This window comes from Cucurbita moschata, unplaced genomic scaffold (genome assembly GCF_002738365.1).
Source record: "Cucurbita moschata cultivar Rifu unplaced genomic scaffold, Cmos_1.0 Cmo_Scf00006, whole genome shotgun sequence".
Taxonomy (NCBI): Eukaryota; Viridiplantae; Streptophyta; class Magnoliopsida; order Cucurbitales; family Cucurbitaceae; genus Cucurbita; species Cucurbita moschata.
This window is the reverse complement of record NW_019268522.1, coordinates 3360328-3371161: the sequence shown is the minus strand read 5'-3', so window position 1 is coordinate 3371161 and position 10834 is coordinate 3360328. Positions and strand designations below refer to the sequence as shown.

The window sequence follows — 10834 nt, the reverse complement described above, 5'->3', positions numbered from 1 at the left end:
AAAAAAAAAAAAAAAAAAAAAAAAAAAAAAAAAAAAAAAAAAAAAAAAAAAAAAAAAAAAAACTAGTTCTGTTGCTGAGAATTGAACATGGGTCTCTTAGGTGAAAGCCAAATATCCTAACGGCTGGACAACAACGGAAGAATTGTTTTGTGTAAATAAAAAACAATAAGAAACTCGAGAAGAGAGAATAATTGAAAATTGCAAAACAAAAATAAATAAATAAATAGTTCTGATGCCGGGAATCGAAACCGGGTCTCTTGGGTGAAAGCTAGATATCCTAACGGCTGAACAACAACGGAAGAATTATTTTGTGTAAAAAAAAAAAACAAGAAACTCGAAAAGAGAGAATAATTGAAAATTGCAAAAAAAAAATATAATAAATAAATAAATAGTTTCGTTGCCGGGAATCGAACCCGGGTCTCCTAGGTGAAAGCCAGATATCCTAACCGCTGGACGACAACAGAAGAATTGTCTTGTTTTAAAAAAAACAAGAAACTCGAGAAGAAAAAATAATTGAAAATTGCAAAAAAAATAAAAATATTAAATAAATAGTTCCGGGAATCAAACCCAGGTCTCTTGGGTGAAAGCCAGATATCCTAACTGCTGGACGACAACGGAAGAATTATTTTGTGTTAAAAAAAACAAGAAACTCAAAAAGATGGAATAATTGAAAATTGCAAAAAAAAAAATAATAATAAATACATAGTTCCGTTGCTGGGAATCAAAATCAGGTCTCCTGACTTCATGGTTTGAAAGCCGGATATCTTAACCGCTGGACGATAAATAGTTTCGTTGCCGGGAACCGAACCCAGGTCTCTTAGGTGAAAGCCAGATATCCTAACCGCTGGATGACAACGGAAGAATTGTTGTGTGCTAAAAAAAACAAGAAACTCGAGAAGAGAGAATAATTAAAAATTGCAAAAAAAATAAAAAAATAAAAAAAATAGTTCCGTTGCCGGGAATCAAACCCGGGTCTCCTGGGTGAAAGCAAGATATCCTTACCGCTGGACGACAACGAAAGAATTGGTTTATGCTAAAAAAAACAAGAAACTCGAGAAGAGAGAATAATTGAAAATTGAAAAAAATAATAATGATAAATAAATTAATAATTCCATTGCCGGGAATCGAACTCGGGTCTCCTGGGTGAAAGTCAGATATCCTGACCGCTGGACGACAATAGAAGAATGGTTTTGTGTTAAAAAAAACAAAAAACTCGAGAAGAGAGAATAATTGAAAATTGTAAAAAAAAATAATAATAAATAAATAGTTCCGTTGCCAGGAATCGAACCCGGGTCTCCTAGGTGAAAGCCAAATATCCTAACCGCTGGATGACAACGGAAGAATTGTTTTATGCTAAAAAAAAAACAAGAAACTCGAGAAGAGAGAATAATTGAAAATTGAAAAAAAAAATAATGATAAATAAATAAATAAATAATTCCGTTGCCGAAAATCGAACCCGGGTCTCATGGGTGAAAGTCAAATATCCTAACCGCTGGACGACAACAGAAGAATGGTCTTGTGTTAAAAAAAAAACAAGAAACTCGAGAAGAGAGAATAATTGAAAGTTGCAAAAAAAAAATAATAATAATAACAAATAAATAGTTCCGTTGCCGGGAATCAAACCTGGGTCTTCTAGGTGAAAGCCAGATATCCTAACCGCTGGACGACAACGAAAGAATTGGTTTGTGTTAAAAAAAACAAGAAACTCGAGAAGAGAGAATAATTGAAAATTGCAAAAAAAAAAAAATAATAATATATAAATAGTTCCGTTGCCGGGAATTAAACCCGGGTCTCCTAGGTGAAAGCCAGATATCCTAACCGTTGGACGACAACGGAAGAATGGTTTTGTGTTAAAAAAAACAAAAAACTCGAGAAGAGAGAATAATTGAAAATTGCAAAAAAAAAATAATAATAAATAAATAAATAGTTCTGTTGCCGAGAATCGAACCCGGGTCTCCTTGGCGAAAGCCAAATATCCTAACTGCTGGATGACAACGGAAGAATGGTTTTATGTTAAAAAAAACAAGAAACTCGAGAAGAGAGAATAATTGAAAATTGCAACAAAAAAAATAAAAAAATAAAAAAATAGTTCCGTTGCGGGGAATTGAACCCGGGTCTCCTTGGTGAAAACCAGATATCCTAACCGCTAGACGACAATGGAAGAATTGTTTTGTGCTAAAATAAACAAGAAATTCGAGAAGAGAGAATAATTGAAAATTGCAAAAAAAAAAAAAAAAACAATAATAAATAAATAGTTCCGTTGCCGGGAATCGAACTAGGTCTCCTGGGTGAAAGCCAGATATTGTAACCGCTAGACGACAACAGAAGAATTGTTTTGTGCTAAAAAAAAACAAGAAACTCGAGAAGAGAGAATAATTGAAAATTTCAAAAAAATAAAAAAAATAGTTTCGTTGCCGGGAATCGAACCCGGGTCTTCTAGGTGAAAGCTAGAAATCCAAACTGCTCGAGAAGAGAGAATAATTGAAAATTGTAAAAAAATAAAAAAAATAATAAATAAATAGTTCCGTTGCCGAGAATCAAACCCAGGTCTCCTGGGTGAAAACCAGATATCCTAACCGCTGGACGACAATGGATGAATGGTTGTGTTAAAAAAAAAAACAAGAAACTCGAGAAGAGAGAATAATTGAAAATTGCAAAAAAATAAATAGTTCCGTTGCTGGGAATCGAACCCGGGTCTCTTGGGTGAAAGCCAGATATCCTAACCGCTGGACGACAACGGAAGAATTGTTTTGTGTTAAAAAAAACAAGAAACTCGAGAAGAGAGAATAACTGAAAATTTCAAAAAGAAATAAAAAAAATAGTTTCGTTGCCGGGATTCAAACCCGGGTCTCCTGGGTGAAAGCCAGAAATCCTAACCTCTGGACGACAACGGAAGAATTGTTTTGTGCTAAAAAAAACAAGAAACTCAAGAAGAGTGAATAATTGAAAATTGCAAAAAAAATAAATAGTTTCGTTGCTGGGAATCGAACCCAGGTCCTTCTAGGTGAAAGCTAGATATCCTAACCGCTGGACGGCAACGGAAAAATGGTTTTGTGTAAAAAAAAATAAAAAACTCGAGAAGATAGAATAATTGAAAATTGCAAATAAATAAATAAAATAAATAAATAAATAGTTTCGTTGTCGGGAATCGAACCTAGGTCTCCTGGGTGAAAGCCAGATATCCTAACCGCTGGACGACAATGGAAGAATTGTTTTGTGCTAAAAAAAATAAGAAACTCGAGAAGAGAGAATAATTGAAAATTACAAAAAAAAAAAAAAAAAAAAAAAAAAAAAAAAAAAAAAAGTTCCATTGCCGAGAATCGAACTTGGGTCTCCTAGTTGAAAGCCAGATATCCTAACCACTGGACGACAACGGAAGAATGGTTTTGTGTTAAAAAAAACAAAAAACTCGAGAAGAGAGAATAATTGAAAATTGCAAAAAAAAATAATAATAAATAAATAGTTCCGTTGTCGGGAATCGAACCCGGGTCTCCTAGGTGAAAGCTAGATATCCTAACTGCTGGACGACAACGAAAGAATTGTTTTGTGCTAAAAAAACAAGAAACTCAAGAAGAGAGAATAATTGAAAATTGCAAAAAATAAAAAAATAAAAAAATAAATAGTTCCGTTGCCGGGAATCGAACCTGGGTGAAAGCCAGATATCCTATCTGCTGGACGACAACGGAATAAATCGAACCTGGGTCTCCTGGGTGAAAGCCAGATATCCTAACCGCTGGACAACAACAGAAAAATTGTTAAGTGTTAAAAAAAAACAAGAAACTCGAGAACGGAGAATAATTGAAAAAATAAAATAGTTCCGTTGTAGAGTCTCTTGGGTGAAAGCCAGATATCCTAATCGTTGGACGATAATGGAAAGAGTGATTTATGTGAAAAAAAAAATAACAAGAAACTTGAGAAGAGAGAATAGTTGAAAATTGCCAAACAAAAATGATAATCCTAATCGATAAATAGCAACCGAACAATTGTTATGTGTGAGAAAAAACTTGAGAAAAGTGAATAATGAAAAACTGATAAATAATAATAATAATAATAATAATAATAAATTAAATTAAATTAAATTAAATATTTCCATTACCGAGAATCAAACTCGAGTCTCAGGAACGAAAGCAAGATATTCTACCCGCTGAAGAGAAATGAAGAATAAAAAATAGCAAAATAATAATAATAATAAAATTAATGTAACACTCGCTCCTCGACAATGCGATTAACAGGAGTTACCATCGACATTGATAACAAACTTTGACATCCAATCATAAATTTGCAAACATTTCAAAAAAACATTTCATAACATTAAGTAAAATACTCAAAACCCAGTTTTGTTTAACACGTTATTAACCAACAAAAATCTTAACAACGAAAACATATTTACATCGATCGACTGCAAACAGAAACATTCAACTCAATTATGATAGGACAGGTCAAAAGGAGTCGAACGGGACAAACCGGGAACCAAAATAACTTCTCACGCGCCCTCACGCGCCAACACAAGTTCGGGGGTAATTTCTCGCTCCTGGTCCGCGCACAGTCGCACCCTCACTCACGGCCTCCCACGCGCCTTGCGTGTACCGCACGCGCGTCTTCTTCTTCCTTTGGTTTCCTGCGATTTTTCAACTTTTCTATTAATGCCCGTTATGTCCCGAAGCCATATTTCATCTCTACAACTTTTCTGACTTATTCTACAACTTTATAGATCTCCTAATTACGGTTCTAACAAGTCCTATTTCATAATTTATTATGCAATATGAACCAAGATATTGAGATTTAAAAGTTCGGTGATATGAGTTTTTCATTACCTTCGAATAAACGTCCGATTCAGCTCGTGGCCGTGTCCCCTTCCTCAAAGGATTCCTCAGCAACAACCTCTTTTTCCTTACCCTCGAGTGACAACCAAACTCGAAATCTCTGTTTTTTTTAAAGCCTAATCAATTCCCTAATTTGCTTCCACATCATCTAGCAAACTCTTCATCATTCCAACATCTCCAACCCACGCATTCATTCCCCCTTATCCTCCTTTACAACAGCTGCTTGATGCGGCTGCGGTGTTTCGTTTTTTTTTTTTTACAAATTTTATTTTTATTATTAACAAACACAACAACAAATAAATACAAAAATACATTTTATCATTACTCTTTTTTATTATTACAATTAAATATTTCTATTGTCAAGAATTGAACCGAGTCTCCAAGATAAATGTTGAAGCTAATAATAGAAGTTTGAATTAGTTACATTTTATCATTACCCTCCCCATCATTCAAATCACTCCTCTCAATCTCACTTCAGTTTTCTGTTGTCACCAACAACGGGTATCAGAGCAATCTTGCAACAGCAAAAAATGGCAGCAGAAAAACAAGTTGAGAGCTACGTTCAGCCCGCCATCCCGAGGTTCGATGGTCATTATGATCATTGGGCGATGTTGATGGAAAATTTTCTCAGATCAAAGGAGTTCTTTGATATGGTGGAAACAGGTTATGAAGAGCCAAATGAAGGCGAGGTACTCTCAGCTGGTCAATAGCAACTGTTGGCAGCATCGAAGTTGAAGGACCTGAAGGTCAAGAACTATTTATTTCAGTCCATTGATAGGACTATCTTGGAAACAATGCTTCAGAAGAAGACATCCAAGGAAATTTGGGATTCTATGAGGAGGAAGTATCGAAGACATCCAAGGAAATTTGGGATCCTATGAGGAGGAAGTATCAAGGCTCAACGAGAGTAAAACGTGCTCAACTACAGGCAGTTAGGAGAGACTTTGAAATTCTCCAAATGCAAAAGGGAGAAACGGTGAATGATTATATTGGCAAGGTTATAAGTCTTGCAAGTAAAATGAGGATACATGGTGGTTCAATCACAGATGTTGCGATCGTAGAAAAGATTTTGCGATCACTAACTCCAAAGTTCGATTACATTGTATGTTCTATCGAAGAAGCAAACAATGTCGAAGAGATGCAAATAGATGAACTCCAAAGCTCTCTGTTAGTACATGAGTAGAGGCTCAATCGTACAAGTGCAATAGAGAAGATGAAAGCCTTAAAGATATCCACACCAAGTGAAACTTCAAGATCTAGAGGTAGAGGGCGAAGAAGAGGCAGAGGTCGTGAGAGAGGCAGTCGAGAAAGAAGTGGAGATGTTGGCAGGTCAGCAGACCTAGTCAGAAACGATTATGACAACAAAGGCAAGAGACACTTTGACATGTCTAAAGTGGAATGTTACAGATGTGGACGCCTTGGACATTACAAAAATGAATGCTATACCAGGCTCCAAAAGGAAAAAAGAGATCAATCCAATTTTGTGGAGAGAAGAGAAGAAGAAACATTATTAATGTCATTCCATGCTATGAAGGTTGCAGATCAAGGTGTATGGGTCGTAGACTCTGGATGCAGCAATCATATGACAGGTTGTAAGGAATTCTTCTCAACTCTAGATGAAAATTTTCATACTACGGTTTCTCTTGGCAACAATTCAACTCTCCAAGTGATGGGGAAAGGAACCGTAGATATCAAGAGTAGAAATGGCTTTGTAGAGTCTATTTCTAATGTATTTTACATTCCTGATCTGAAGGCCAACTTACTTAGTATCGGTCAGTTACAAGAAAAGGGTATGTGATCACATTCCAAAATGATGAATGTGAAATTTATGACTCCAAAAGAGGATCGATTGCTAAGATGAAGATGACCACCAATCGTCTATATCCGTTGACGTTAAATATCGTTGCCAAAAGTTTGATGGTGAAGAAAGAAGATACCACCTGGCTTTGGCATTTTAGGTATGGTCATCTACACTTCAAAGGATTAAAGACGTTGTCCTCAAAGAAGATGGTAACTGGGTTGCTAGATATTACTCCACCAACAGAAATTTGCGAGAGCTGTGTAGTAGCAAAACATGAAAGAAACTCTTTTCCATCCGGAAAATCAAGAAGAGCTCAAGCAATTTTGGAGTTGATTCATTCGGACATATGTAGTCCCATCTCTCCAGCATCAAATGGTAACAAGAAATATTTCATGACCCTCATCGATGATTTTAGTCAAAAAACATGGACTTATTTCTTGCACGCCAAATCAGAAGCTTTTGATTGCTTCAAAAAAATTTGTGCTACTATGAAGACGGAAACTGGAAGAAGAGTCAAGGCTTTAAGAACTGACAGAGGCGGAGAATTCTGCTCGAACGAGTTTATTCAATTTTGTGAAGAGAAGGGCATACGGAGGCAATTAACAACAGCTTATACACCACAACAAAATGGTGTGGCCGAAAGGAAAAACAGGACCATTCTCAACATGGTTCGAAGTTTACTAAATAAAGGAGAAGTCCCGAAGGAATTCTGGCCAGAAGCTGTTGTGTGGTCCGTTCACATTCTCAACCGGAGCCCTACTTTTTCTGTTAGATATATGACTCCACAAGAAGCATGGAGTGGAAGAAAACCTGCAGTAGACCACTTTAAAATCTTTGGGTGCATAGCATATGCACACGTTCCTGATGAGAAAAGGAAGAAACTTGAGGACAAGAGTTTGAAGTGTGTGTTCCTTGGAGTAAGCGAGACCTCTAAGGCGTACAAGCTCTACGATCCTTTGACAAAGAAAGTGGTGGTAAGTCGTGATGTAGTCTTTGACGAAAAGAAGACTTGGACATGAGAAGAAAAGATCACTGTGAATCAGTAGATTCCTGTAGATCTTGAAGAAGAACAAACTGAAGCCCCTATTCAGCCTCACTATGAGCATGGAGAGAGCTCATCACAAGCTCAACAAGAAGAACCAGTAGGAGAAGATCATGATCATAATCAAAGACATCCAAGAACAAGAAAGAGACCAAACTGGATGATTGATTATGAGATGGACTATGAATCAAGTGATAGTGGTTATTTTGCATTCTTTATGGATAGTGATCCAATTGTCTATGAAGCAGCAGTAAAGGAGATGAAATGGAAGGAAGCTATGGATAGTGAAATCAAATTCATAGAGAAGAACAAAACTTGGGAGCTCACTGATCTTCCTAGAGGGCAGAAAACAATCGGAGTAAAATGGGTTTTCAAAACCAAGTTGAATGAAAACGGTGAGGTGGATAAGTACAAGGCGCGACTTGTTGTAAAAGGATACAAGCAAAAGTATGGAATTGATTATAAGGAGGTATTTGCACCAGTGGCACGTCAAGACACTATCAGGCTCATAATTTCTATTGTAGCACAGAAAACTTGGCCTATTTATCAACTTGATGTGAAATCGGCCTTCTTACATGGAGAGCTTCAAGAAAAAGTATATGTGGAGCAACCAGAATGTTTTGTTCAAAAAGGCAAAGAGGAACAAGTATACAAGTTGAAGAAAGCTTTGTACGGTTTGAAGCAAGCTCCGAGGGCATGGTACAGTCGCATTGATTCTCATTTTGAAAAGATGGGATTCACTAAATGTCCGTATGAACATACGTTGTATGTGAAAACTGAAAAAGGAGGTAACATTATCATTATTTGCTTATACGTTGATGATTTAATATTTACTGGCAATAATGAAGAAATGTTTGAATTTTTTAAAAAGAGCATGATGAAGGAATTTGAAATGACAGATCTTGGTTTGATGAGATATTTTCTTGGAGTAGAAGTTACTCAAACTCCTGCAGGTAACTTTATTTGTCAGAAGAAGTATGCTCAAGAATTACTTGAAAGATTTAAATTGGATGAGTGCACATTTGGAACTCCATCAGAATTGGGTTTAAAGTTGCACAAGGATATTGACGGGCGAGAGGTTGATAATAGGTACTTCAAACAAATTGTGGGAAGTTTGATGTACCTAACTTCAACAAGACCAGACATCATGTATGCGGTTAGTATGATAAGTCGTTACATGGAGCATCCAACGGAAAAACATCTCAATGCAGCAAGAAGGATACTTCGTTATGTGAGAGAAACCTTTGATTTGGGGGTATTCTACAAGAAAGGAGATGATCCGAAGATGGTTGGCTATACAGATAGCGACTATGCAGGTGATATAGACGATCGTAAAAGTACTTCAGGAAGTATTTTCATGATGAGTTCAGGAGCTATTTGCTGGTCTTCAAAAAAGCAACCTATTGTAACACTCTCAACTACAGAAGCAGAATTTGTGGCAGCAGCAGCATGCTCGTGCCAAGCAATTTGGTTAAGAAAAATGCTTGAAATTCTTAATCAGAAGCAACCAGGTACGACGGTTATATATTGTGATGATATGTCAACTATTAAGTTGTCTAAAAATCCTGTGTTGCATGGAAGGAACAAGCACATCGATGTTCGATTTCATTTCTTGCGTGATTTGTGTAAAGAAGGCATTATTGAACTCAACTTTTGCCGAAGTGATGAACAAATCGCAAACCTATTCAAAAGCCCTTGAAACAACCATTGTTCGAGAAGCTTAGAAGAAAGATGGGGATGTGCAGAATCCAAGATGTATATCAAGAAGATGAAGTGAAGTCCTAAACTGATTTCGCATGATTCAGTTTAAGGGAGGGTGTTGAAGCTAATAATAGAAGTTTGAATTAGTTACTATGCAGAAGGAGGAGGTGAATTCAATTTCATCCACAACAATTTCAACCAACTACGTGAATCCCTCCTATAAAAGGACCTCTGTTAAGGATATTTAGTAATAAATTATACTTTCTTCTATATATTATATTTGATATTTTATTATAAGGCAAATATCTAATATTTGCCTTATTACTATAGATATCTTTCCATTTATTGTTATTTCCATTTATTACTATTTTCATATCCTTGTAATTTATTTGATTATAAATAAAATAACTTTCACACCATTTAGGTGTGGTGGATTAATCAAACATTCACATGGTATCAGAGCCATTTTGGTTTAGCAACCCGGATTCTTTCTTTTCAATGGCTTTTGAAATCTTCTACTGTTCTTCTCCACCACCACTGTTGGCTTTGACGCCGCAGGGGCAGTCGTCATGGCTGCCACATGCAGAGCTGATTGATTATTCTTCGGCTCCACCCTTTTGACCTCCAAATCATCTTTCGCCATACTCTGTACATACAACCTCACCTTTTCCAAACATAGCCTCTTTCATTTTCTTCCCAATTTTCCCTTCATCCTTCATCCTTCACCTTCACAAAAACCCTAATCTTAGGATCTTCATCAGCATTCCTCTTCGAAAATATACAGAATCTCAATAAGCCCATCGACCTTCTGCAGAGATTTACCTTTGGAATCTGAGCGCCGCATTGGCATCTTCGCCAACCAAGTTGCCGCCGCCCTTCTTGCCAAAATTGGCTCCTTCGCCCCAATGTGGCGACTCTTCCAGCTGCCCTTCTTGCCAAAATTGGCTCCTTCGCCCAATGTGGCGACTCTTTCGGCTTCAACATTGTCTTTGTCCCTTGCTCTAGGTTTCCCCTTCTACTTCTTGGGGTTAGACATATTCTCACCAGAGCCAAGGCAACATCGTCGCTAAGCGACAATCCCTCTTCATGGGTTAGACATATTCTCGCCGAAGCCAAGGCAGCATCGCCGTTAAACAGCAATCCCTCTGCAATTTTCGATGGCCAAGAAAGTGTTTCTCTACGCCTCCTCTGAACCAGGTTGTTGACATCTTCACGAAAAGTGTTTCGCAACCTCTTTGAATTTTTCAGATTCAAGCTTCACGTTCGTTCAAATCTGACGCTCAGCTTGCGGTGGGGTGTTAAGGATATTTAGTAATAAATTATACTTTCTCGTATATATTATATTTGATATTTTATTATAAGACAAATATCTAATATTTGCCTTATTACTATAGACATCTTTCCATTTATTGTTATTTCCATTTATTACTATTTTCATATCCTTGTAATTTATTTGATTATAAATAA

General features: G+C 36.6%; 5 non-coding genes across 5 annotated transcripts; all 5 read right to left on the bottom strand.

Annotated features, from left to right (window-relative positions):
* Positions 1-392: 392 nt before the first annotated feature.
* Positions 393-464, bottom strand: TRNAE-UUC. Its single transcript has one exon. It is a non-coding gene; the product is annotated as a tRNA-Glu (tRNA).
* A 1300-nt stretch (positions 465-1764) lies between these two features.
* Positions 1765-1836, bottom strand: TRNAE-UUC. Its single transcript has one exon. It is a non-coding gene; the product is annotated as a tRNA-Glu (tRNA).
* An 833-nt stretch (positions 1837-2669) lies between these two features.
* Positions 2670-2741, bottom strand: TRNAE-UUC. Its single transcript has one exon. It is a non-coding gene; the product is annotated as a tRNA-Glu (tRNA).
* Positions 2742-2822: 81 nt separating this feature from the next.
* TRNAE-UUC lies at positions 2823-2894 on the bottom strand. Its single transcript has one exon. It is a non-coding gene; the product is annotated as a tRNA-Glu (tRNA).
* A 411-nt stretch (positions 2895-3305) lies between these two features.
* TRNAE-UUC lies at positions 3306-3377 on the bottom strand. Its single transcript has one exon. It is a non-coding gene; the product is annotated as a tRNA-Glu (tRNA).
* Between the last annotated feature and the right edge of the window lie 7457 nt (positions 3378-10834).